Genomic DNA, 22,290 nt, shown 5'->3' with positions numbered 1-22,290 from the left:
CATCTGTTATAGATGCCAAATTAATTTAGGAATTTTTTTTTGCTGTTTGACTCCTGTTTTAAGTTATTAATCTGAGAGCAAGGTGAAATGCGAGGAAAATAGTGAAAAAGGGGTGAAGATATTAAAGCACTGGCAGTGGAAGGTGGGATTGTGTAGCAGGAGAGAAAAAGAGGGTGAGGGCAGAGCGAAACAGAAGGTTGGAAAGCATTAGGTTTGGAACAAGAAGTCACAAACTGTGGCCAGCATTTAGACAGTAAAAAGTGCTCCGGTTCATGGCAGGTCTGTGAGGTTGAGGAGGGCTGTACGTGGTCTGAGGGGTCTGCCTGGGGCCATTTGTTTTGTGCAAAAGCTCTCTCCCTTGGGGCAGATCAGGAACTGAGCCAAACTGACTGGGCTGCAGGTTGAGTTCATTGCAAGGGCAGGAGAGGTCCCAATTCATTTCTTAATATTTTCTATTTCAATTATGTATTTGTCAGGATTATGTTTGGCTGGAAAACGGGTGGCCCAAAGGCAGTTAGAATATCCTTGTCTCTTTCTGACTGTGATTCTCAGGAAATGTTTTGTGAGCTAGTGTTTGCTTGTGACAGGCCAATAAAGTCTTTGTCTGGAGACAAGTTGGTCTTAGCTGTGATAGAGAGAATATTCCTAAGCATGAATACCCTGGGTAATCGTGTTGCCTGATCTTCTGTTGATATGCTGCTTGGCATAAACTTCACCAGCAGGTTTGGTTTTTTTTCCACTCAGTTCTCATTAATCTTACATTTGAATATTTAGAAATGCTAAATGCTGGTGTTAAAATATGACTGAAATCTTTGCTGTTTGATTAAAGGTTTTTCATGATTGTGCCTATTTAATAAATGATTTATCAGTCATTGCTGTGGAATTATACAGTATAGTATAAATTATACCTAATTAAACAAAACATTTGGAATTGTTGGTTAGTGTGACAGTGCTGGCCCAGTCCTTGATGACAGATAGCAATGGTGAGAAAATGTCACTGCAGCTACGCAAGTGCTGCGCTATCAGCCACATACAAGTGAAATGTGGATTAAAATGCTATTAACATAGCCAATTAAACATAGGCATAAACAAACTGGTTAAATCAACGACATTAGCTGGTGTATTACAGAGCTGGTGCTTTGCTGTGGCTTGCTTTGCCCATCTGAGGGCTGCTCTGAACAACAAAGGTAAAGCTGGGATGTTTGGCGTGTTGATGGTGAGGATAATGGCCCAGAGTATGGGCTAACCATAGTTACACAGCATGGACACAGCACAGCCATGCTGAGGGTTAAATGTTATCTTCTTTCCTAGATAAAAAAATGGTATATTGTTTTTTTTTTTCTCTTCTCTTTGACTCCCTTTGTTACTGTTACATTTGACATGTATGCTAGGTCTGACAGACTGTGTGTCTGTAAGTTGCTGTAAGTGGTCCTAGTGGCTGAGATGTGAGTCTGGACAAAGTGAAGAATGTGGGCCACCTGAAAGGGAGATTTCAAAGGACACAGCTATGTTAGCAACAACATACACAGAGACTGTCTGCTATTTTGCAGCAGAATAGTCAACAGTTTCCAAGTCTTGTGCATGTCCAGCATGATTATTTCATGCCTTCTCAATTTTTTTTCACTAATGCTAGCCTTGTTTTTGACATGGTTTCCTTCATCCTGGAATTATAAAGACCTCCATCTTCTGCACCTTTACTTTAAATGTTTGTTAGACTATTTTGTGATATTTCAGTACCATCTCCTCACCAAGGAGCTTTCTGCTTTAGATCAATATAAATTTGTTTATATTTTGTCAATTGTAGAAACCTAAGTCTGTAAAAGTGTTCTCGTCTGGACTAAGAAAGAGTAACCCTGGAATGAGAAGGTTGGAAGTGCTTTGAATTTTCCAGGTTTAAATCTAATTTATCTTTGTGGTCAACTGGCTTAATCCTTTAGTCTTAAAGGATTAAGTGCTACCTATAGTAGATCTCATTCTGATGTCAAGAGATTTCTTTGGATGGCTGGTATCCTAAAGCCCAAAGCCAGCAAAATAATTCCTCTGCAAAAAGTCAGCATTGCTTTATTGAAACCCTCATTTGAACAGTGAGGTGAAGCATCACTGTTCTATTTATCTCTTAAAACCACCTTCTTAATCACTACTCTATTTATCTCCTAAGACCACCTTCTTAATGGCTGTAGATTTGACAATAACAAGAGAGCACTTGGTGGTTTTAATCTGAGATCTTTCATAAAAACAAAGAAATTATGAGATTTTTTTCTTTAATTCTTCATCTGAATCCATTTAAAATACAAAGTGATGGGGGCTCAGTAGACATTTTCATGTTGATATCAGAGCTACTGTGTTTCCAGCTAGCGTCTGGTAGGTATATTGAAACTGCTTTATTTCTTTGGGCTGTAGTGAGGATGAGCTTCAGGCTGACTGCTGTGCTGGGCACCAAGCTTTCAACAGTGTAATTAAATAAATAAGGAAGGATTTGAGAACTAGAAACAATCTTGAAAGTTAAAGAAGGTAGGCAAAAAGGAGATTATAGCTGCTTTTGTGTGAAAGCAGAGGCCAGCACAGCACTGCTGCCTGGTCTACTGCAGGGGTGGCTGTATGTCACCAGCCTCATTGCTAATATGCTTTTCATGCTTTGTGGTGCTGTGTTTTGGATGAACTCCTACCTCAGATGTCTGTGCTGTGCCAAGAGCTTGTTGCAGGTGAACCATGGGCCTGAACCTTCTTCTCTTCCTGGCTCTTGTTTATGTGGATGTTGCAGGACCAGGCTCTACAAATTAGAAAGTGAAGAGCTTGATTAGAGCTTTAAATGGGATTCTTGAGACTTTGTTTGTACCTGAGGCAGTATGCATGCTGAAATTAAACAGCAACCACTTTTGGCATGCTTCCTCTGTTCATATAATCTCTCTAGAAGGCTGTGCTTTCTTACTCTAAATTTCTCTCTTATATGTATTTATTTAGTTAGTTATATTCAGAAATATCATGTCTTCACATACTTCTGGGGAGTATTCATGCCCATGCTCAGCCCAGAAATGCAGGTCATTGTGTCCCACCAAGGTGCAGAGGGAATTTGGTTTTGCTGCCTGCACTGTTCCTGTCGCATTTTGATTAGTGATGCCATGATCTGGGCTTTTCTTGGAGCTTAATGACCTTATGGGTTTTGTTAGTCCATCCTGGACATGAGCAAGGGCCATGGGAAATCATCATGAGGTCCTCTACTGTCTTTTCATTTTGTCCAGCCCTACTGCTCCTGAGAAGCCCATCTACAACACCTGACGACCCAGCTGCTGTTTCAGGCAGTGCTCCTCCTTCCTTCTATACAAGTCCTCCCCATCTTGTAAAAGAAAGCTTTAAACACCATAGATGATTAACGCTCTTAAGCAACAATTTGAACATTTGATAGGTAAAACTGTGTTGATACAAAAGTATTTGTCTTGCAGTAGAGAATTTGAGAAAAAAATAAAATGAGAGCAGAGGAAAGAGAAAAAAAAGGAAGAGTATTTCAGAGACTGGCACTGAGAAGAGAAAAAGGTGCTGGGAAACCCAGGCTCAGCTGAGTTGGAGGAAAGGAGAGGTTCTGATCGGACAAGAACTGGAGGTTAGAGGCAGTTGCTGTGATGTATTTTCCTGGGTGGCTGAAGTCTGCCCATGGAATGCTTCAGCTCAGAGGGCTCTGCCACTGGACTGTGTGCTTTGGTCTTTGTAGATCATATTTGACATTGGATAGTATAATTGCTGCTGCTTTCTCAGGCTGTTGTGACCATTGGAAATGCAAGCCAATTCAGCTGTTTGTTTGCTTGAATTTTTTTCCCCTCCTCTGTAGACCATCTCAGAGTAAACCCAGGTTTGACACCATTGCTTCATGGCAAGGCATGATGAAGTGTTTAAGAGTTTTTGTAAGTTTAAAATTATCTTTACATTTGCCCCAGTAAGATTTCTGGCAATTGCTGTTAATCTTTAGTCTGGGGAAACAGGCTTTTTCCATACCATATGGACCAGACTAGATTTATCTGCTGCCTGTTGTCCTTCATGGGCCATGAGGCACATTCTGTTGTGTGATCAATCATCTATGAATATATATTAGCAAGAGCATGTTAGCATGTACAGATAGTTGACAAAGTCCTATGCACCTACGTTTAGTCAATGTATTTGTGGTGTATTTTGCTGTTTTATTTCGCCTACTGCACTTGGCTTGCGTTTTCACATTCCCATTTGACTGGCTTCATGAACATCCCTAGGCTGGAGATCAGCTTCTTGTGCAATGTGTAGTGATGTCCCCTATTTCTCAACTGCAAATCAGTGCAAATGTAAGCCATTAAAGCCATGATTGCCTCCAGACTAAGGCTTTGCTCCCCAACAGTTTAGACACCATTGAAGGCTAGGTTTTCTCTTCTTTGGTATTGGCATTTTGTAAGAGCTTCCCGGCAACACCAGCAGTGCAGTCAACTTTTCTTGTTAATTTATTTCTAATAAAGAAGGTATTTTTGTGGGCAGAGTTGAGAACTCCAAGCTCTGTTGATTCAGCAAGGCCATATTTGAACGTGTGGCAATATTTCCAGGGCGTGATCTGCTCGCCGATCCTTTCCTTTAAACATCCAAAGCTACACGGTGCTAACAGCATGTGATCTAGGAGTGTGTATCCACGTGCTTGGAAATAGCAACATATTTCTCCTATTTTAATCCACAAGTGAAACATAGCTCTGGAAATGATCACTCAGTCCTGTATCCATGAGTGATACACAAATGGGTCAGGAGTTGCACAGGGCGCTGTGTTCCACAACAGAACATCAAAGTTTGCTTCAGTGGGATCAAAACGCATGCTGAATTTTAACCGAGTTTGTCAATTTAAGAAAATATCATTTTCCCTTTCAGACTTGTGGTGTCTGGCATTGAAAATCAATTCAGATATTTATATCCTATAGCAGTTGATTTCTAAGCAATTAGAGTAAAACAAAAGAATTTGCAAGTTTTGTATTTTCTTCAGTCATGTTTGCTTCTTCTTGGATAATTTTATCCGTGAAGACTTCTCCACCGCTCTGTCTTGTCGACTCAGCTGAGTTAAAATTAAGGCATAAAATGAAATGTTTATTTAATCATGGTGATTTTCTTCAAAACTGGAGAGATTTCTTGAATCACTAAAAAAGCAACTTCAAAACTTCCTAAACTTCTTAAAATGCCTTCATCAGTACTGATAATTAATGAAGATACACTAAGTAGTAAAGAAGCATTTAGTCTGCATTTGAATGAATAGAAATTCAGATGAAATTTTCCTAACGTGTCAAATATGCTTACCTTTATGATTTAAAAAAACCCAAACCTCTCACAAAAATGATCAGATATTTTGCATGAGGGTGTTTCCACCTGGTTTAAACTCCGGGAATGCAACAGCTTTAAATAGAGAAGGTATATATTTATTTAATTTTATTGATTTATTTGTTATTTGGTGAAAAGAATTAAAAAACCAACTTATTCAGTGTTCAATTCAAGACTTCTACACAGAATGTATAAAAGAATGTTAATGGGAAGGAAAGCTGAAGCCAACAGTGGAATTCATACAGCTTGGTTAGCTACACAATTATTAATTCACACAGGCCCTTTGACCAGATCTCATTCTCCCACTTGAGTCTTTGTAGATTTGCATCCCATCACTCTAGCAAAGCAAAGACTGAGCAGTGTCAGCTGTTTCATATTGCTCCCTGACACAATAAACTTAAGAATATACTTGACTTCAAATTTTGAACTTAACTCTTAATATATGTAATTCTTCATGCCATATGTGTTGACCACTGACCATGGAAAAGCAAATGAAGTGTTAATTACCCAGAAAGAGCTCAGTTCTGCCCAGTGACGAATAATGCTGCCTAGATTCAGAAATTGACTTATTTATGTGATTAAAGTTAAGCACATGCTTAATCTCATTGATCTCTAACATCAATAATGGTTTATCAATTCAGAGCTGCAACTGGAGCTGCAAACACAAAGTAAAGATGAGTAGGGTCTCTGTCTTGATTTTGCCCACTGAATTTTGTGTGGACGGGGAGGTGCAAACAGCAAAGGATTATTGCTTGGAGACAGAATTCTAGGACTTGTGAATTCTTTGCTATTTTTCTTTTCTCAAGTTCTGGGTGAAATTTTGGTTACAAATGTTTTACACCAAATAGATTTGGGTGCAGACTATTTCAAGTGAGGGGGATGAAAGCTAGGATTAATCAGACTGGCAGCATCCTCCGTGACAGAGAATATTAAAATAGAAAAATTACAAATGAAAGATAAAAATTCTAGGGCTGAATGTCTGCAATGTGAGACAAATAACAATCAATAGCAAGCATTTGTAGCCTGCTGTAACTGGGGAAACAAATAGGAATATAATGGTGCCCTCTAGACCTGGTGCTTCTGCTAGTGTGCACGTGTTCCTTGCATACTTGGAAATACAAATGCCATGGCACCAATATCCAATAACGTCTGAGTGCAAGTTCATTTGAACTGCTTAGATGTGGGGCACAAAACTGATATATACTACTCAACAGCTAATTTTGTCTTCCTGGGGCTATTTTTGAGGCCTTTTTTTGTTCCTAAAGTATTTCTTCTGCAGAAAACCGTTTATGTGTCCTTAAAATGCACTAGAGAGGCAGAAAAGTACTTGACTAGGATGCTCACCTTTGGTTTTCTGTTGCAATTATTCTTCTTTAGCTGAGAAATAGCACTTCCCAAATGTTTGGTATTTGTGGAGTTTTTTTTTTTCAGTAGTGCATATTAACACCTATGATCACCTTTCATAGCTTTGCTAGAAAAATCTTTATTCCCAAAGTATCTGTGCTGGAGTTCACTAAAAGCACAGGCACTTCTAACCATTTTAGCTAATGGGCTGAGTAGAAAAAAGTGTTGCTGTTCACATAGATCTCATCATTGATAAAACTGCACTGGCTTCATTGAAGAGAAATCAGCTTTAACACTTTTTGTAGTGTAACCTCAAACATAAGCATTCTTGATTAGCCTCAAAACCGTTGATGACACATGAAAGGTATTGGTGTTTACCTGTCTTTAATATTAATGGAATTAAATAAGCCTGCTTTTGTTCCACAGTCTTCAGTTAGAATAAAACCAAAATTAGAACCACTATGGTACATTAATATCTATTTTTAAACATAGAAGAGTGGGGTGGAAAATCCCTATAAGGCTTTTCCCACATAAAGGTTTACTTTGGGTAGGAGGAAGGGTAAGAAAGCCCTAGGGAAGAAACTACATTGACTTCTGTAATGAGTTGCACTCCAGCTAAATAGACCTCAATATCCTAAAGCCAGTTTCTGGATTGTGCAGTGTCAAGAATACATTTATTTTCCTCTTAATCACTAAGATATCACTAATAAACTCATCCAATTACTGGTACCTTGCTTTGTGAAGATAGTTTAGAAGGCAAAATAACACATGAGGAAAACAATGCCTCAAAGGTAATATGAATGTAAGATTTATGTGGTGATAAGAGCCATTTGACCAATCATGGAAAGTACAAACTAAACAAAATTGCTTAGTTATGAAGTTTTCTCACAAATGCAAAGGCAAACAGACCTTTTTTTATCCCAAGACCTTCACAAAGGATTCTAAAACTTTCTGGGCTAGCTTGAGGATAGTTATCAGCAGATATGCATGGTGATGAAATTATACTCAAATTTCATTTGAATGAGAGAGCTCGAACAAGACAAGCAGCATGTGAAACATGGAGGTTTTATGTTTATCAAGGTGGAAAGAAAAATATGCAAGTACTCTGAGAGAAGTTACAGTGCTACTGGTTTTTATTCCTGTGCTTACTAGCTAGTGAGTGATAGACTGAGGAATGCAGCATCATCTATTTCTTTTGTGTTCTTGGTTACCATAGAGCATATGCAACATACAGCAAAACACAAACATTTCCTGCTTTGTTTTCTTGGCAGTTTTCTGAATTCAGTATTTTGGAATTAAAATGAAATAGTGTGAATCAATGTAGAGCACACAGAATACCTCGTTTCTTGATCCTCTGATGAGCATTTTTAGAAAAAAAAAACTGCTGAAATATGCATCATAATCAATCTGATGAACAACCAATGGAGAAGGCTTTTAAATATTTAAGAATCTCTGTGTTGTAGAGAATAGCATGCCTTTTTTTTTTTTTATATAATGAGACTGCAAGTTCTTATAAACTGTCAGAGAAGTCCTTCATATAAGACTTTTGTGCCCCAAAAGCTTAAAATACCTAATCCAATCTCATCCAAGTTGAGATCTGATGTGGCCTCTCTGAAGTACATTGATAATCTTACTTCAGTTCCTAGGGAGTGACCATTGCTTCTCCCCTTCTCTCCTCCAGCAAAACTTGCTGCCAGTTGCACTCTCAGCCCTCATACAGCTACACCTCTTTCCCTAATCACTTCTCATTTCACACCAGACATGAATGACTCCTTCTTATGTGTCACTTCATGTACTGAGAGCAGCCTCCTGGCCAAGGCCCACCTGCAGCACTCCAAGGTCCCCAAAGATGCTGGGTTTGGCCATTGCTCTGCTCTGTGTGCTCCTGTAAATTCCCCAGCATCACAGGGTTACCCTGTTTTTAAACACATGGCATTCCAGTTTTTAAACACATGGCATAATCAGTATGAAGGCACTTTGAGCAGCGGTATAGCTTTGTAAGTAACAATTTATCATTACAGGAAGTGGGCTTTGAAAGCCAAAGCCTTGAATAAGGTAATATTTTGGGTGATGCTTCAATGAAGAGGTTTTCTGGAGATCTGTGGTGTACCTGTTACTAATATTATGCTGTTTAACAAGCAGGAAGCAGTGCATGAGAACAATAATAGTAATCTTAGTTAGAATGATTTTGATAAAAGTACGCTTAAAATCACTAATTATGACAGCTAAAAGACACTTTTACATTGTGCTAAAATCACCGCTATCTGTATTTTTACCTCTCTCTTCCAGCTGCAAAACTCTACCATGTTTTTAGTCATGTTATGCAAATGCCTGTTTAAATTACTAGGAGTATTTGTTTTCTATTTCTGCCCTGTAAAACATAATTTTAATACAAGTTATTTGTGAAATGCACATTGTAAAAGGAAATAAGGTTTCAGATGGCATTTCTATGATAATTTTACTGCAAATGTTGACCATGTTTTTGTATTTGTCTGTAAAAGGTAATGCAGGCTGTACATAAGGCATATTTCAAAGATCTAATATTGTATGTGACTAAATTAGCGAAGGAGCATTGGCTTCCCTTTGAACAGTTAGTCTGGCACTAATCATACGGAGAAGAATAGATCACCGCCTTGCATGCATTTTGAGGGAGGCATTTGCTGTGGCACATAGCGCTGAACTGAGCCTTGCCACAGGGATTGTGCGCCCCTTCCCGGCTCTTCTTCCTGCCCTGCATGCCTGGCACTGGGGCTTGGGGTGCCACCCCCCCCCCCCCCCCCCGCTTGCTGCAGGAGTCAGGGTGCTTGCACCCAGGTTGAGTGGGAGTGAAAGGCTGGGCAGCCAAGCCTGCGGAAACACGCGGCTGGCACCTCGCACGGGCGGGTGTAATGTATGTAAATAGGGGGTAGCAAATGCATGAGCAAGTAAGTCAAGGTGAAGGGTGTGATGAATACCTAAAACTGGCTGTGATGCTCTGCCAGCACAGGGAGAGGGGGGCAAGCTTGGGGAGCCTGATGGGGTCTGAAGGGTTTAGCCCCCAGGAAAGCGCTGGGTAAATTTCCTGCCAGACCTTCGTGCTGCCTTGTTAAATGAAAAACTGCAATTAAATTCACAATTTCTACTTTAGATTGATTTGTTTAATAAACAAAGGTTAGTTGCATTTAAAAAATGTATGGGCAAGTTTGCTACATGTGGGGAGAATAACGGATAGTGCTGGCAAGAGAGTGCTCTTAATAGAGCATCTCAACTTCAATGGCAAGCCATATTTTTACTTGGCTTGATCCTCAGCCTTTGAATCCAAATGGAAATTTTTTGAAACAAAAAGAGGTTTCTGGAGGTGGGATCCTGTTGTTTGTGTCTCTGACGCACTTTTCAATCAAATGATTTGCACTAGACTGAAGTTTGACAAGCCCACTGTAGAGTCACGAAGAAAAAGCTTCCTCATAAAATCAAAAACATATAGCAGATGCATGTTTTATTGAAGATGACTAAAAATAGCGCTTTAAACCCTTACTCTGTCTGTAATGCTCTTTAAGTATCTTTTGAACACTGCCTTCATTATTAAGTCTCTGAGCTTTGGAAATAATTTTCTGATTCTTCCTCTCTCGCAGACCTTATTTTTCAAAACAGTTGATGTTTGTTTCCTATTTTGCATGCATGTATGGTGAGTGAGTTGTCAGTCAGCTGATGACTGCTCAGTCGTGTCGGACAAGATCCTAAGACTATATCCTTAAGCAAATTCCAGACTCGATAATCAAAGTTAGGGCAAGGGGAGGAGAATGCTCTCTCTAGATGTTGTCACCCTCATGCTGACTAGTGTGATGCAAACTACAAGCCCCTTCTAACTTCTGGTGTTTTGCCCACTAGCAAAGGAAGGCATAAAGCGAGATACAGCATGTCTGCTGGGTTTACAAAAGCAAGGCTGTCAAGAGGTGCTGTGAACTGTGTGGGTTGGGCTGGATGATCTTTGAGATCTCTTACAACTGGATGTTTTCTGATTCTGTTTTATGTGAAAGTGAGGCTTTAAAGGATTCAGCTCAAACATTGCATTTCTTCCCCACCTGAAACCTTCCTGGTACAGGGCAAGACACTAAGCAGTTGGTGTTCTTTTCTGTTTGTTAAACCCAGTTCAGTATCACAAGCAACAGAAGCCTCTATTTTCTTGCTGAATTCTCCATCGGGCTGATGGGAGAGAGCTTTCAGCACCAATTTCTGGCATTTGCTTTCAGCAATTTACTCTATAAGTGCAGTTTACTCTATAAGTGTGTTTTGCTTATTTTACTTCTAGCCTTCCAATATGATTAAACACTGGTGCTACTTAAAAAATGCAACTACCATCCCACAGATGCAAAAATAAAGGGGCTGTATATAAAAATTAGTTTCTTTTTGGCAGTCTGCAAGAAAAAAAGACCACCTTCTTTGAGAAAGAAAAAGGGTTAAATGGATAACAGTTATCTCATAGAAAGGTGCCTGAACCAGGAGTTGTGAAGCTTTGTGAGCATGGTCAGAGTGAGAACAGCGCTGAGTGGTGAAGTTTGCAGGCATTTAGCCTGGGAAGGCTTCTGTGCCTCTTGCAACTTGTGATGAGTCTTATGACTATGATAATTAATTTATACCCATCTGATACATTGCCTTCCAGCTTCCATAGTTTCACAACAAAGTGTCCTTGGACAATGTGAAAGTACTCATCCTCATTCAGGGCTGTGTATGTGCCATATCAGAAATCTTTACAGTTATATTAGACATGCAAATGAAAAAAAAACCCAAACACATATCTAGCAAGACGTATTAGGTGGAATATGTTTTATTTTGGAGCTGCTAACCTGAAAGTAGATGACCCATATGCTCCACAGAAGCTTACAAAAAACCTGAGCCTTTACTTGGAGTTGCTCAAAACTCCACCCTAGCAAATAATTTTCATTAGATAAGAGTAAACACAGGAGTCTGCTCTAGATGTGCATGGAAGACCATAGTGCCACTGCCTCTGTTCCGCAGGACAGGGGGAAATGCACCTAAATTTGGATTTGCCATCTTCCTTAGCACCTCACAGACTGATGTGGTTGAATGGAGCCCAAAGTCCTTCAGTCTCCTAGGAGGGGGTGATATATTAAGACAAGAGCGTATTATGTGGTAAGACATTAACAATGAATCTGAAAAGGTATTGTGAATGTTAAAATCGCACTGACTAAAATATACTGAGGTTAACATACAGGGTAACTTTACAAATCACTATTAATTTCTTTGGCTTTCATTGCAATAACATTGATTTAATTCATTAGATTCCTTTCTAAATCTATATTTCAGTTTTAGAGTTGTCAGTTTCTGTTAATGACAATTTTGCCCATCTGTTCTAACATGAAAATGAGGCTTCACGCAGTAGACATGATAGATCTCTGATAGTTGAAGAAGTAAGAATCTTAAAGGTATTTCATTTGGATTAGATCCACTCTGATGCAATTCACCCTTGCAATTAAGCCTAGTGCTAAAAACTTTTAATTGTATAATCAAAAAACAAAAGTGTCATATCTTGTCATTTAGGCCAGTGTCTATTTCATAATTTACTGAAAAAAATTTCAAAACATTCCCACTCATTCTCTTTCTAATGACAGAGCCATAATTTTGGGTGTCAGCATATCAGAATTCCAGTGGATGTGATTAGAATAAGAATTAGTTTCTTTAATTTGGCCATTCAAACGCTAGTATAACTACAGTAAGTCATTTTGCTAAGCCAGCCTCTGCTGCCAAGCTAGGTTACAACTTCTGTTTCAATCCAGGTTTAAAACTCTCGTTCCTCACCCAGGTCAGTCGTCTGAAGGGGTAATTTTTCAAAGCAGTGTGTGAGTCTTAAGCACACAAATCCAGTTAGCAAATAACAAGATTATATTCTGTGCACTGCTTAAAAAATTTACCCCTAATATCCTAGAGACAGGAGCACAGTTATTGCACATACTGCATACGAGGTATAATTCAAATTGTTTTTAGTAAGCAATTCCCCGCATTTGTGTGATGCAATGTTATTCTGGGCAAAAATGCTCAGCTAATTATTCAGCCTAGAAAAATAAACACATCCATTAAAGGCTAGACTACATATTAATGCATGACCTTAGTAACCATAGTGTTTTATTTGCAAATCTTCTAGACAATTTTATATCCATTATATATATATATATATGTATATGTATATGGAATTGGATTTTGCCTTTATCACTGAGGGTTACCAAATGTACAGTGACTCAAACTCAGCACATGTAGCGTTGCCTTGTAACAAAGGAGATGGTTCGTACAGTGTGCTTCATTACTACTTTCTGTCTCAGGCTTCTCTTGAAATTCAGAATACACTAGAAAAAATCAGACTAAATAAAGGTCCTGCAGGACCAGATTTCTAATTTCTAAACATGAACTACTGAAAATTTAGCTTTTCAGGTGTAATACTTCTAACAAATTAAAAATAAACAAATATATTATGCTTCTGTGTTACCTGTTCAAGTGTATAGAATGTACAAAAACTTTAATCAAATACTCAGGTTTGCTCAGTTTTAAATTGTGTTAGTTTAATAGTTTCTATTCTGCTGTTTATATTAATGACATATTCCCATCTAAATATATTGCAGTGCTGAAAAGCCATCAAAACATTTCTAAGGTTGAATGAGTGCAGTTGCATTCATGATTTTTTAATAAAATGATCTCCTTCTATTGAACTGCCTCTTTTTTATTTATTTATTTTTAACAGAGACTGAGATTGTATAATATATATATAGATAGTTAGAGGAGCATTATAAATACAAACTGCAGCTTCATTTACGGTCTGAATGTTTGATTTCAGTTCATAGATAACACAGTGGGCTGAGAAATGCGAGTTACTGTACATAAAATATGAAAGCAAAAGGAAGAAGGATAGAAAATGAAGAAGGATAGAAAATGAAGAAGGATAGAAAATGAAGAAGGATAGAAAATCAAGAATGTAATTGATTTTTTTTTTTTTTGCATATTGTTTAGAACTCTTATTATTTGGAGAAGCAACTAACAATTAGCTAATAGTAAGTTTTCCAAGAACTGGTGTTTCTAAAAAAACTGATTTTCATCCATTCTCCTTTTCCTCTTTCACAGTCCACTTTGCATTCCCTGCTTTTTAATTCTGACCTCTTTTGTAGGCATTTGATATTTGCAGTATATGTAGAAAAGCAGTTTGATATTGGCTAAATTTGGGCATAGTCCGTGTTATGAATATGAACATCTGCAATGGAATTAAAAGCGGCATTCACCAAAATCCAAGTGCAAAGTATCCCAGTTAAGCATACGATTCTGAATGCATAATTTAGTTGCCATATTTTGCTTCTTTTCTCTGTGTGGAATGTTTATGAAATTTTCAGATTTATTAGGTATTTACAGTTTTCCTTTAATTTCTTGCTGCTTTCTTCCCCTGTGTGCTTTCCGTGCCTGCAGTTAATCTGCTCATGGACTGGTCTCGTGTCATTTTATTTTGTTTCTATTCGAGTTGGATGACTACCCAGCCTATCAGGGATTTCAAATATTCAAACCAGCTGAAATTCAAGAACCTGCCACAGTTGTTTGAGTTCAAAATGCTTTTTCCTACTAGTAAGTTGAGCCATTAAAATACTGGGGCACCAAGTAGTCCTAAATAGTAGTTACCTTTAAAATGATGCCCATGAATCTCCCCAAACACACACACACACATTTATGGTCTCTCTCTTTTCCACTCCCTTTTCTTAATTTTATATTATTCATTGTGGGAGATTTGGAAAATCTCAGGTTAATTGTCTGAATGCATCCATTTCAGCTTGTAGCTGTTCAGGGAAAGCAAACATGAGAAAACAGATCTCTCTCCTGAGTTGGTGACAGTCCAAAATCTGTGCATAACCTAGCTAGGGAAAAAAACAACAACAAAACCCAAACAGAAAAACAAACCAACAATAACCCAAATATTTGGAAGATGGCTGAACTTAAGCTTGAGCTTAAGGTGAATATATGCAATGGAAAGCAAGAGCTAATGCACCAGGTCGAGTTCCCTGACCACCTTCCCTCGAAGTTTTTTATTCCAGAAGCCAATTCCAACTAAATTCATCAGGGGAGAGCTGGGTTAAAAATAGTTTGCATCCCTGACAAAACAAGTCACTTCATATCCTGGAAGTGCTGCTACTGTTGCTGGAGCTCACTACCAGACATGAAATTCCAGCCACAGGGGATCAGAATCCTGCTCTGGCAACAGCTTGGTTTTTCAAACATATTTTCTTAGGCTGCGTGAATTCTAGCCATGCAACCAGAATGATCCATTTCTTCATCTAATATACTAGTATTCCCTGCTACCTACCTACAGTATCTGCTGCTGTTTCCAGCAGAAAATGGCTTGTATTTCTCATGGACACCTGGCCCAGCAAAGCACTCTAGCTGTCCAGTGGCAGGACTGAAGCATCAGATGAGCATAGATGAGATCTCACTTGGTGTGATGTCAGTCATTTGGATCATGATGAATTAATTTAGAAAATAAGCTACTGAAAAAGTCTTTCCATCTGGGAACCTGAAAGGATTTGGTGTTTACTCAGACTGAGGGCCTGAGTATGAATATCAATTTTTAAATGAGCACAGTATATTGCATGACTAGTTCATCAGCTTAAAAGTGGTATCATTAGGTTGCCTTACTTTTGACACTTGAACCATGTCCTGCTTTAAGTTAAAATAGACCAAAATTCTTTTCAGTGATCTCACTTTTCAGCTCTAAGTAACTGCACTGAAGTTACCAGCTTGTTTTCACGGTGTCAGCTTCTAGCTGTAGTAACACTCAATGTTCTAGTTAGTACCAAGGATTGGCGTGCAGACCAAGGTCACTGCTACTTCTTGTGTGCTACATTGCAGGTGCAGAGTAAAAGGCCACACCTTCAGGGAGGAGCGGACAGGACAGGAGACACTAATGAGGTGTTACTCCTTTTCATAGACAGGAATGGCCAGGGAGGTGGTTGAGGCTTCATCCCTGAAGATATTCAAGATGAGGCTCAACCGGGCTCTGGGCAACCTGATCTAGTTGAGGATGTCCCTGCTTACTGCAGGGGAGGTTGGACTAGATGACATTTAGAGGTCCTTTCCAACCCAAACCATTCTATGATTCTGTGAGTGCATCCAGATTGTCTAACTAGTAGGCATCTGACTTGCTTCCCTCCTGAGAGTAGAAGCACCACCTAAAAACAGGTGATCTTCTTCCATCAGCTATTTGCATAGGCTAAGCTTACATGTTCTGACTGCCCTTCTGGAGGGTGATCTTTCTCCCACATGCAAACACAGAGTGAAGAATGGGACTCATCAGGTAGATAAAATGGAAATAAGTAGCCAAATTGCCATAGATACTGTCTGCTGTTTCAGTCTTAAATCAAGGACATGATACCCATCGTGTAATGAGAGCTGAGTGATAGTTGCTAACACTCATTGTGTTTAAAGTTTAGGGAAGCTTTCAAAGGTTTACCCACCGGTGGGTACTCAGGTGCCAACAGGCAGGCTTTATGCCACAACACAGATTGAATATGGTAATCTGCTCTGTGCTCCTGATAGTGCTGGTAAACAGACTGTTGTTCTAATCAGATACAAATGCTAATATATATAAAATCTTTACCCATTTAAAAATAATAAAATATTTTGCTCCAATTAATTCTGATTGTGCTAGTAGAACATACAATCAACAATGTTATGCAAATAGTTATTTTTGCAGTTGAAATCAATAACTTATTTTCTTTTGTAATACATAAAAAAATAGGAAAAAGAGGTTATTATTAATTGCTTATAAAACAAAATCTTTGTGTGGGAAGCCTGCAGGTATTAATCTCATTATCAAGACTTTGCTTCAAAGTCTGTAGGACCATTATTGTTCATGATTCAACCACTCAAGAAATCTTGCCATAGACTTCTATTTTGGAAGTATTTCTTGAAAGCTGAATGAAATTAGTTCTTTATGAGCTAAGTAATTGTAAAGTTGCATTATCCTGTGGAAAAAGATAACTGATAAAATCTGACAATTTCAATTTTAAACCGGCTGTGCCTTGCTACAGTGAAATAATGATAACCCTTGTATTTATAAATCTATAGCTTACTGCCTACACATACATAGTCATGAAGTATCAGTTATGCTTACTGATAAAAATTACTTTACATATTGATTATAAAATAACCTGTGTTAACAAAAAAGTATATTGCTTGCTCATGCATATGGCATTGTTTGCTTCATTTGAATTCCTGTATCTCTAATTCCTTTCTCATCTTTGTTTTATTCTCTTGAACAACCATTGTTCAACTTGGTCTGATCAGTAGATGGGAGAAGCTTTGCTAACTTGGTTGTCATCACAGGATCACAGGATGTCAGGGGCTGGAAGGGACCCAAAGAGATCATCGAGTCCAACCCTCTCCCCCCCTCCCCCACCAGAGCAGGACCATACAATCTAGATAAGGTCACAGAGGAACACATACAGATGGGCCTTAAAAGTCTCCAGAGAAGGAGACACTACAACCTCTCTGGGAGCCTGTTCCAGTGGTCTGTGACCCTTAGAGTAAAGAAATTCCCCCTTGTGTTGAGGTGGAACCTCCTGTGCTGCAGCTTACATCCATCTCCTTATTATGCATGGGAATTCAATCACATAATGTTTTGAGGATGTAGATATTAACAGGCATTACCATAGCCCATTGGCATTATGAGCTTCTTCTGTCTTGACTGCAGATATAGGAAACCACTGGCTGGCTAGGCCAGGTCTGGCCACCTTTTCTGTGGGACTGGCAAGAAACTTCCCAATTTCACTGTTGGTTCCAAAAATATAATAAAATAAGTACAGAAATCTCCTCAGTTTATAGATTCTTTTCCCAATTAGCTATGCCTGGGTGTGGTTAAGACAAACTAATCATACTCTGGAGTACTAAAATGTACATGGTGCAGCAGAGTGCCTCGCGTCTCCTGGGGTGTGATTATTTAATGATAATGATGCCCCCTGCAGAGGCACCTTATTGCTCTTTTGCAAAAACAATCTTTATTGAGGGGAATTAATTGCATTGTTGTTGATAGCAAGAAATAAGTTAATATTTTGAAATGATCTTTCTGGTTTGCACAGCTTAAAGGGATGTTTGCACAATTATGTCGAATAAATGACTTGCTTTGAAAGTTCCTCCATATAATAGGTCTGGATTCCAAAGCCACTCTGGATATATGTTCTCTCTAAAGATTTGATTTCTCTGGGAGTCTTGAAACACTGAGAAGAGTTAATCTTCCTGTTCCTTGGATGCCTCGTGCTGCTGCCTAAAAATTGATCTCTTCAGGGTCACTGACTGTTTTCTAGTTAGAGGTAAATTTGCAGTTATACTGGATTCCCACAGCATATTTACTCCATGCAAAGTATCTGAGAGCAACTTTTATGGTAGGGTTTTTAATTAGTGTGATGTATAAAAGCAGCAAAGTTAATAAGGATGAAATTTGCTGGTGTGCTGACTTCTATGGAAGGCAATTGCCTTAGAGTCATGGTCATAGCCTAGTCTTAAATATCCATCCATATTATTGCACTGATGCTATATACATTTTGGAAGCTGCAGCTCACAGTACCCAACTGAAAAAGGTGCCAGCAGCAACATATACTTTATGTACTCCTATCTACCCACTAATTTATCTCCAGAATAATCACTAATTTACTTATCTCAGTGCTAATGTTTGCTACAGTAGTTTGGGTTTTGTTTCTCGCTTTATGGGAATCTTTGCATCATTTTTACCACCTGCTTGCATTTTTATACTAATGGTTTGATACAGCAGCGTTACAGTAATAATCTAGGTATATATTCATTGTAAAATGATGATTTACTCTAGCAGGATGGAGGTATTTACTGTGTATGCAATGTTGCAACAAATGAAAATATCAGAAATATGTGGCCCTGTGTCAGTGTACCTGGATGTGTGAACATGAATAAAGCAAAGCAGCTTGAAGTGACCTGCAGTGCTATTTGCTTTGTGCATAGCACTAGGGAGAACGATGCAGAAACCTGTCATGGTGCTACAGCAAGTGAACAGGAATGAGTAGGCTCCTTCTCTGTTTTGTCCAAGCCAATCCTTTGCATCTGCTCCTGGTGAGAGCAGCATAATGCAGATCTTTGGGTAACAAGGGAGTTTAATTTCTCTCAGGGGGTTCGGCATGATCCTCCTTGCTAGAGATAAGTGATCTCTGCTACAACTCTGGATGGGTGTCCCATACCTGCCTCTCTGAGAGGGCAAATGGTGTACTCTATAATACCATTTTGTAAGATGTGATGATAAATTTGCCCTTGAGACTGTGGATCGCACGATGACTCAAGTTGGAGGGCAAATCAATCTCTTCCTCTGTGTGTGTGTGTGTTTTCCTCCAGCTATCTTGAAGATCTACTCTAGTAACTAGCAAATTTTCATTTCACTGCTCTGTTCTAGGGCTCTGGCAGGTGCAAAAATGTCAACATTTGTGTGTAGAAAGCCCAGACTTACCTGGATCACTTCTGATAAACTATTCTAAAATTTATAGTTTTTAACAAAATGGAAAATCTAAGTGAGCTACTCATCAAAAGTACTGCTCTCTTTGTACCCAGTCCAGCAGGCATCACTGGCTGAAGTTGTTCTCTGTTTGCACTACTAATGTAGTGGAGTTTTGCAGCAAAAGAACTCAATCAAATATTAAAATTGTGAATTAAGAGAGAAGCACAAGTCGTCTCAGTAGCTCAGTAGCTGTCTCTTGGATGGGCTTGGACAGAAACATCTGGTCACCCTTGCTGCTACTATTGCATTTGGTCATGCTACTATTGGTTTATATAGACCACATAAAAAATTCAATAGTATTGATTATGGAAATTCAATTCCAAATTTCTACTGGGAATATCTCCATGTTCTTCAAAGTCATATCTTCTGTCTACACCACTGAAGTTATTTTTTGTGATTAATATCCCTAGAAAGAAATGTGTAGTACTTTGATTTCACTCTGAGAAACTTGCATGGTGGTAATTTTCACATAGAAAATACCTTTTTTTTTTCCCCTTGTGTGACCACCCTAGATGTTTAGTTTCTGCTTTCTAACTGCCATTTAGCTTTCTCTAAGGCAGGATGAGCAGTGGTCAGTACAGTGTGGGACTGGAGAAGGATGGAATACAATTATCAATTGCTGTTACAGTCACAAGTGTAGGGGATAATTGTATGTCTAGGACAAGAAAAAGTTTGTAGGGAAAAGGGATTAGTTCCCAAAACAGCATGTTGTCTGGCAAAATAAAATCTGTACTGACAGAAGTTGCTATCATAAGAGAAGGGGATACTGGAGGAGGAAACTTTGATGTTTCTGGTTATATGAATATTGTGCAGCCCCCCTTCAATAACTTTTCAGGCCTCATGTGTAATGCTTTCCCATGATTTTGGTATCTGGATAGTGCCCATTTGAAGAAAGACTGCTGACTGCATTCAGACTTTAAAGGTTTTTGTTTCTCTTAATACTTTTCACATAGAAATAGTTTCCATGAACACAGTCTCAGCTGTAGTTAACTAGGAATGGCTCAACAATATTTGAGCAGCCTGCCTTTCATCTGTATGAAGCCAAGATCTTGGATCAGCTTCTACATTAAATATAAAATATTAGATCTGGATAAACTAATTTATGTTGTGTAAAGACTGGTTGCTTCCTCTTCAGAGAGTGAATGGATATTCTGATTTTTTCCATCTTCCCAGCTGGAAAAACAGCTGAACACAGAGCTGCTTGAATGCAGGTTTCTTATTTGCACGGAAAAAAGATGGACAATTACATCATGCATTTACATTATCTCAGCCCCTATTATTTCTACCTCCCATCAGCTAAATCAGTAATACAAGATAATTCAATCTTTAGAGCCTTGTTTCAGTAGCTTTCATAGGGAGAGAATTAAAAAAGGAAACTCTCAGAGAAGCTCGGGGTGTTGACAAAGTCAAGGGTAAGAACGTACTGAAGAGCAATAGGAACTGAGAAAAGCAGTACAGATTCTGGAAGAGATGGGATAGATAAGAAATGAAGCTGAAAGAAAAGACATTCCTGCAAGATGGCACAGTCTTGCAAGAAGGCAATGGAAGGCAGAAAGGGACTGGCAGAGTGAGTTCGTTCCTTCAACATCCCCGACCTGCCTGGTGATGTTTATGAGATGGCAGTGCTACAGGTATGTGAGCAGAAAGCATGAAACAGAATAATCTAAACTCAGTCCTTGAAAAGCAAAGAAAGCAGTGTACAACCTGAAGGCAGAGAACTGGCTCTGCATACACCCAGGTTATCTCTTGTTGGGTATCACAGCTCAATACCAGGTAGCTCTGTGGGAAGGAACAGTAAACCCACATCACAAGTATCGAAATCATAGCCCTGTGGATCCATTTCAATAACAAACTGCTGCTCTGAGCAGTCTTACAGTGCTTACAGGAACTATTTGTAGACAGTCCCTTGGTAAACATCCACGTTTGACCCAATTTATGTCGCTGAATGAATGAGAAGTGGCCAATGACATTTCTGTGGCTTGCACCATGTTTGGGAAAGATGTGGTTTGTTTCTATCCAGTTTTTGTTTGGTTTGGGTTTTGTAAACTGTAGAAATGAGTGGGATAAAAGCTTAAAAATGTTAGAACAAATATTAAGGGAAAAATTAAAGGAACTTATAGAAGGGAATTCTCTTTAGAAGGGACTTCTCTTTAGAAGACGTCTTCACTGGGAAACATGTACCTCGTCCTGATTGTCAGTCTCAACTATATTTCCTCTCGCCTTTATCCCAGATAACAAGCAGAGCTGATCAGCAATTTCCCCATGAAATAGGAATAATAAAGCTATCTCCACCTAATTTATTGGCAGTGTAGATGTATACTGGATCTATCTGGAACTTGTCTCTGTGATGGTGGTAGTGGACAAGTGCTTGAAGGGTAGGATGCTACCAACCTTTAAAGATAGGAGGGGCTATCTTGGGGGGAGCAGAAATCTTCTAAAAGCTGTGTTGTATACATGTGTGTTTGTTTAATGTGTGGCATATACTGCAGTTAATCTCCTTACAAAGTCACTGCTTAGAGAGCAATATGAAAGAAAATCCTGATAAAAGACATCAGTGTAAATTTGACATTGCATGTAGCAGTCAGCTTTCCACACTGTAATTGAAGGGGACAGAACAGTTGCTTATTCAGGGGGTAAAATGATGCTATAAATTTCAGGTATGAGATTAAAAAACAACTAGACTGCATTTAAAAATCTCCTTCCCCTTTACTCCTCTTAATTTCAGCCACAGTCCTTGTTCAGGAGCTTTGCAGTGAAGAGAGAATCACCGATCCTGCTCCAGATGAGCGAGTGGGAAGCAAATGCAAATGGGGAAGGCAAGTGCCTCTGGACTCCAGATGTGACGCTCTGCAAGGCTCAAGTTGCCCTGTCTCCAGCAGTGATTCCTCTGCAGGTCTCATTAACCTTGTGAAATTGGGCGGGAAAAGGCCAAGAGCGTGGTCCTTCTAGAGTCTTTCCACCTGTTCCAGGCTTCAGAAGCAGGGTGAGGCTGTGGGATGGTTCTCAGTGCAGGCACACTGCCAGGAATACTGCTGTGACTAGCTGTGAGTAGTTGTGCCATGTCTGTCATGGAGGAGCCATGCTCCTGGCTGCAGAGC

The sequence above is a fragment of the Dryobates pubescens genome, chromosome 19, assembly GCF_014839835.1.
Source record: "Dryobates pubescens isolate bDryPub1 chromosome 19, bDryPub1.pri, whole genome shotgun sequence".
NCBI lineage: Eukaryota > Metazoa > Chordata > Aves > Piciformes > Picidae > Dryobates > Dryobates pubescens.
This window is presented reverse-complemented; position numbering follows the sequence as displayed.